Source organism: Dasypus novemcinctus, chromosome 1, assembly GCF_030445035.2.
Source record: "Dasypus novemcinctus isolate mDasNov1 chromosome 1, mDasNov1.1.hap2, whole genome shotgun sequence".
In the NCBI taxonomy this organism is placed as follows: Eukaryota; Metazoa; Chordata; class Mammalia; order Cingulata; family Dasypodidae; genus Dasypus; species Dasypus novemcinctus.
The window spans coordinates 64,514,098-64,520,475 of NC_080673.1; the positions used below are offsets into that span (position 1 = coordinate 64,514,098).

The 6,378-nt window shown below is 48.8% G+C and overlaps 1 pseudogene; it reads right to left on the reverse strand.

Annotated features, from left to right (window-relative positions):
- The window catches only part of LOC101441204 (E3 ubiquitin-protein ligase RING2 pseudogene), a 53,774-nt pseudogene extending 47,644 nt beyond the window's left edge, over window positions 1-6,130 (reverse strand).
- Window positions 6,131-6,378: the final 248 nt, after the last annotated feature.

Here is a 6,378-nt window from a genome sequence, read left to right on the forward strand (position 1 = left end):
TGCTGGTGACAGGATGGGATTTAAAGAACTGGTCTCCAAACTCCAGAAATGTGTGGTTTTATTTCTAATCACTGCTTTAGAGCAGCTGTTTCAGATCTCTGGAGTTGGGATTTGAGGATGGAGATTTTTCCAACTCCCTCGGACATAAGTGGCAGAGAAATCTGAAGGATAATGTTCTTTCTCAAAATTATGGAAAACAATTAAAGGGCTTCATTTACTGGGAATATGCCAAACCAAGGGAAGGCAGCTTCAAAAAGCTGCTAGCACCTGTAACGACACCACTTCAACCCTCTTCCCAATGCTATGTGGAGGCAGCCTATGCTCCCAGTATCCCTTGCTCTATTCCAGAGGGAGCAAAGGATCCACTAGGAGCATACCGTAATGCCTATATTTCAGTGTCCATTTGTCAGGTGGAAGTCTGGAAGACTTACCAGGAATCTTGTCTGAGGCTTATCTTCCCAGGATTTGTCCTGATGGCAAAGATGCAGATTTCAGGCAGCAAAAGCAGTATGAGTAGCAATTAAATATCAAGACAGCCTGAGGCAAAAGAAAAGCTGCATTGAGTTACACAATATAGTACCATGAAGGAAAAAGCCTTTATAAAAGAGAGTTGAGGGGGGATTCCAATGCCAATAAACCATAAAAAGGAGAACTCTTAAGGCCGCACCCAAGCACATCATGTACAAAAAAATCAGCTGAAAATAGATCAAAGACTTAAAAATAAGAACCAGAGGCATAAAATTCCTAGCAGAAAAAATAAGGAAGCATCTTCTAGACCTTGTATTAGTAATGGTTTCTTAGACTTTATACCCAAAGCACAAGCAACCAAAAGGAAAATAGATAAATGGGACCTCATCATGCAAAAACAACAACAACAAAAACCACTTTTGTGCATCAACGGACATTATCATGAATGTGCAATGATAATCTACAGAATGGAAGAAATATTTGGAAACTGCAAATCTAATAAGGGTTTAATATAAAGAATTATAAAGAAATCCTAAAACTCAAAAATAAGAAGACAAACAACTCAATTAAAAAGTGGGCAATAGTCTTGAATAGACATTTTTTCCAAAGAATGTATACAAATCTTCAAAAAGGACAAGAAAATATGGGTACTTTCATAGCCTAATGATTTGCATTAAGGCAATGCTAATCAAAACCACATTGAGGTGCCATTTCTCACTCCCTAGAATGGCTGATATTTTTAAACAAAGGATATTTACAAGTTTTGGAGAGGACATAGTGAAATAAGAACACTCATTCTTTGCTGGTGGGAATGTAAAATGGTGTAGCCACTATTGAAGACAATTTGGTGGTTCATCAGAAAGCTACACATAGAATTACCATATGATCCAGCAATCCTGCTTCTAAATATATCCCCAAAACACTGAAAGCAGCTATTCAGTCAGATATAAGCATAATGATAGCCATAGTGGCATCATTCCCAATTGCAAATAGATGAAACTAACTCAACTGCCCATCAACTGATAAATGATTAAACAAAAAGTGACATATAAATGAAACGGAATAGAATTCAGCCTTATAAAGCAATGACATTATGATGCCTGTGCAAACATGTATGAACTTAAAAGACTTCATGTTGAGGGAAATAGGCACAGTCATTAAATCATTAAACTTGATGTTCTAACTATTCTCTAACAATGGGCAATTTCTGCTACCATTGGAATATAAAAACAACCTCAAATCTTAGAAAAATTAAGAAGTTAAAAAGGCAAAATTTTATAATGAACATCTGGCCAATGAAATTAGGGTATGCATACCACATCAAAATACCCTCAGGAAATAATATTTTTCTAATCCATTAAGATTTTGAGTAAAGTAAGAAAATATACCCAAAATATGGGAAATGAAAACTAGATAAAAATAAGAATCTTCCAGAAGACAAAGATTTAAAAAATGCAAACTGCTAAATGCATAGTCCTGAAAATGTAGGATATTGGGAAATACACTTATGCAAACATACACCCACAAACAGGTACACACATTTGTGCACAGTCATAGCAATACATAGCTATTGGAGAGACAAATCCAAATCAGAAAATGGAGACCAACTGTAGCTGAGCGTGAGGGTTTCGTCCTCACTCAGGCCCAAGAGTCGGGGGGGCTTGCTCCTGCCAGGCAGCCGGCAGGGGGTGCTCCAAGATGGAGCACCGGTTCTCCAGGCATGGGGGACGCGCAGTTGAGGAAAAACCACGGAGACTGCTTGAGCGCAAGAACAGGTCTGCTTTATTGCGGAAGTACACTTGGTTATATAGGCAGGGAAAGGGGTGGAGTATGAAGGGGAGAGCAGGGCGGAGGGGTGGCTGTGGATTGGCTAAAACTGGGGGGGCAGACCTCTGGTAATACGCTGTAAGCAGTTACTGGGGAAGAGGGCAGGTTGTAGGTTGGTAATATGGGCGGGACTGGCGGGAAGGGTGGCGGAGGCTGGAAGGGGAGGAGGGGCGGAGAAAGGCGGCAACAACTGTTCCTTTTGTTTTAAAAAGAAATTGAAGCAACAAGTTTTGGTGCACACGGTGGGTGTGAATGGCTCGGCGTGCGCAGCAACAAAAGACAAGGATTAGGAGGAAGAGTAGGAGGAAAAGGAGGTTATAGGGACGGGCACGGGGATAAGACGAGGGGTGGGGGGAGACCACGAGGACCGGCTGGTCGTGAGCGGACAACATAGCATCTGGCCAGGATGCATGTGCCTGCCATTAGGGTCGGCGCACGCCAGCGCCTGGCGCGCACCGAGCCTTGCCAACGAAACGGACCTGTGATGCCCCTGTACCCCTCGCCTGAGGGGGAGGAGTAGTTGGGGAGAAGTAAGGAGAGGAAGACAAGAAGCTATAGGCGAGCGGTCTGGAGTAGGTGGCTTTTGGTGAGGTTGGGGTGAGAAGAGTTTAGAGAAGCGTACGAAGCTCTGATCAGATTAATGAGGGGGCTGGGGTACAGAGTAGGGGGTAAGCGAGGCTTGGGGTTGTGGGAGCTGAAGGAGGCAGTGGCGAGGGGAGTGCCGGGCGAAGGAGCGGGCAAGGTGGAGCGGGGCAGGGAAGGGGGCTGTGCCTTTGGAGGATTGAAAATCTGATTTGGGCCCACTGGGGTGGAATGTGTGGGAATTGGCTCCTTTTTTATAGTGATAATGGCACCGTAATCGTAGCCTACTGCATACAGGCGGGCTCCCCACATGCGGCCTCGTAACCAGAGGTCGGAGTTGGGGCCTTTGACTGTGAGTGTGATGGTGTTCCATCGAGTAGCATTACGTTGGAGAGTGAGGTATGGGTCTTTGTTAGGGGCGCTGGACCATCCGTGGGTGATGGTTTCGCACCCCCAGGAAGGACAGTAATAGTGCGTTGGGTCATGGCATCCTCTGGCGGAGGATGGGCACATGTAGAAACCTGTGGCAGCGGGGTTGTGTCCCCCCCACTCATAAGACGGAAGGTTCGTGCGTCCAGTGAGTAGGCGACATCAGTTGTGAAAGAGGGGGCGGAGGCAGTTACGTTTGAGGCGAGGAGCCTTTTTTGTTGCCAGAGGGAGAGGGTCCAATTGAAGGGCTGGTGACTCGGGTTGGCAGCGGCTGGGAGAGTGAGGGAAGCCAGGACGAAGAGAACGGCTGCGAGGCTGTGTAGAGGCATCATCTGACGGTGCGGCATCTTGATGATGGCTGGTGCTGGATCCGGGTGAACGGGGCGACCTCTGGGCCGTATCCACTGTCAATGTTATGTCTCACCGAAGGCATAGGGTGCTGATCGTTCGGTGGAACTAGTGGGTCAGTGGCAGGCCAAATGCAACGCCCAGGAATCCAGAGCGGCTGCGGCTCAGAATCTGGAAAGCCCCTCCCCTGTGCTAGGAGGGGAGCTGGATCTTGCCAACGATTTGTGGCAGGGTCTTTCCAATGGACGAGGGGAACTTGCGAGGGCTGCCACATGGGTCCCCAGTGTTTATGGGTGGGGGAGAGTCCATGGTCATCGAAGGTTAGGAGATTGTGATGAATGAGGCAGGCAGTCACGACGTCGGCGGGGGCCTTGTGGGGAGAGGAGGCCCTTTCTTTTTGAATGAGTAGCTTGAGCTGTTGGTGAGTGCGCTCGACGATTCCTTGCCCCTGTGGATTGTATGGAATGCCAAAATGATGCGTGATGTGATACATTTGCACGAAGCTGGCGAAAGAGGCACTGCGATATGCTGGTCCGTTGTCTGTTTTGAGATCCCATGGAATTCCCATGAACAAAATAGCTTGGCGAAGCACCTGGACGCAGTGTTTAGCACTTTCTCCCGCAAGAGGGACTGCATAGCACAGATGCGAAAAGGTGTCAATTGCCACATGAAGATATTTGAGGTGGCCAAATGCACTGACATGAGTGACATCTAATTGCCACCTTGAGTTCAGGCGGAGGCCGCGGGGGTTAACACCTTGAGGCTGCAAAGGTCCAAGTGGCAGCAAGGGTGCGCAAGTTCGGCACGCGCGCACAAGGTGCTTGCAAGTCTCAATGGGTATGTCTGGAAAGAGCTTTCGGATGGACCACACAGAGAAATGAAATTGGGAATGTAAGAGCTTAGCTTGATTGACAAAGTCCCCAAGCCGCGGCCCGTCGGCAGGGCTTTCATGGAGGAGGACTGGGTTTACCTGGCGGCTTGACACAGAAGCATCAGCGAGGTCATTCCCTAGAGCCAGCGGTCCTGGTAGGCCAGAATGGCTTCTGATATGAGCAATGAACCAGGGCTGCTGCCTCGCCTCAAGCAGTTGCTGTACGAAGGCGAGCACCCGATCGATGTTTGAGTCACCTGGTAGGAAAGTAGCAAGTGGGAGGCTGCGACACACCTGAAGAGTGTATAGGCTGTCAGTAAAGATGTTGAGAGGCTGGTCTGGGTGGAGATTGAGGACTGCAGCGACAGCTAGAAGCTCGCCCACTTGAACAGAAAAGTCATTTGCGAACAGCAGTTGCCGTGGCTCAGGATTCCCAGGAGTGTATATGATGGCAGCAAACGCCATTTTTGAGGCATCTGTGAAGGCAGTGATGGCTGAAGGGATCGGGTTCCGTGCAGGCAATGGACGGAATGGGTTGGAAAACGCCAATTGAGACATTCCCTGCAGCAATCGGTGATGAGGATAGTGGTTGTCAAAGGAGCCGCGAAAGAGCTCTACCAGGCTCTGCATTTGGGCATTGTTCATGATGAGGGAGGTAACTTCTTTGGCATCTAAAGGCCAGACAATGGTGTGTGGCGGGATACCATACGTCTGTATGGAGAGAAGTACTAAGTCAGTGGCCAGCGTGATCCAGGCCCTTATGAAAGGGCAGATTTTTGGGAGCTTCCTTTTTGACGTATGAAGAAAGAGGAGGGGGCCATCTTGCCATAAGAGACCCATGGGAGTGACCAGCGTTGGCAGAACTAAAGCCAAAATTGGAAGGTCAGGGGAGAACCGCTCCAGGCGGCACTGCTGCAGAGCGGCGCTGACCTGTTGGACGGCTTCTCGGGCAGTGGGGGTGATGGTGATGCTGCGAGTGGCTGCAGTTGGTGGGCTATCCTTGGTCTGCAAGAGCTCAAAGAGGGGCTGCATTTGCGCTGTTGTGATGGGAAGCGTCGAGCGAAGCCAGTTGATTTGCCCGCAAAGTTGCTGGAGCTCGGTTAGCGTCATCCTATCAGAAAGGTGGATTTTTGGGCTTGCGGGTTGGATGAACCGATGAAAATGAAAGCCTAGGAATTGAAAAAGAGGCTGGAGGTTTATTTTGTCAGGCTGCACGGTAAGCCCGAGGCTGGAGAGGTTTGTTATTATTGCCGAGAGCAGATCATTGAGGGGCGCACTGGAGCTCGCTGCTAAAAGGAGTTCGTCCATGTAGTGGAGAATATATGTGTGCTCCGGATTGAACTTGGAGCGCAGCGGCTCAACAGCATGGTTGACATACAGTTGGCACATAGTCGGGCTGTTGCACATGCCTTGAGGCAATACTCGCCACTGAAATCGCTGAGCTGCGCCTTGGTTGTTGATGCGCGGAACTGTGAACGCGAATCGTGGACAGTCCCGGGGGTGAAGAGGAATAGAGAAAAAGCAGTCCTTAATGTCAATGGTTGCTACGTGAAAATGCTGGGGGACTGCGGTGGGATGCGGGCATCCTGGCTGAGGTGATCCCATAGGCTTAATATGTTTGTTGATCTCACGGAGGTCGTGGAGAAGGCAGTATTTGCCGGTGTTCTTTTTGCTAATGACAAAGACTGGTGAATTGTAGGGACTAGTGTATGACTCTATATGCCCTGCTTGTAGCTGCTCTTCAACGAGGGCAGAGAGAGCTTGCAGCTTGTGAGCTGGCAAGGGCCACTGCTCAACCCAGATGGGCTCCTCTGTGTCCCATTCCAGAGGGATAGGGTCAGGTTTTGAGATGG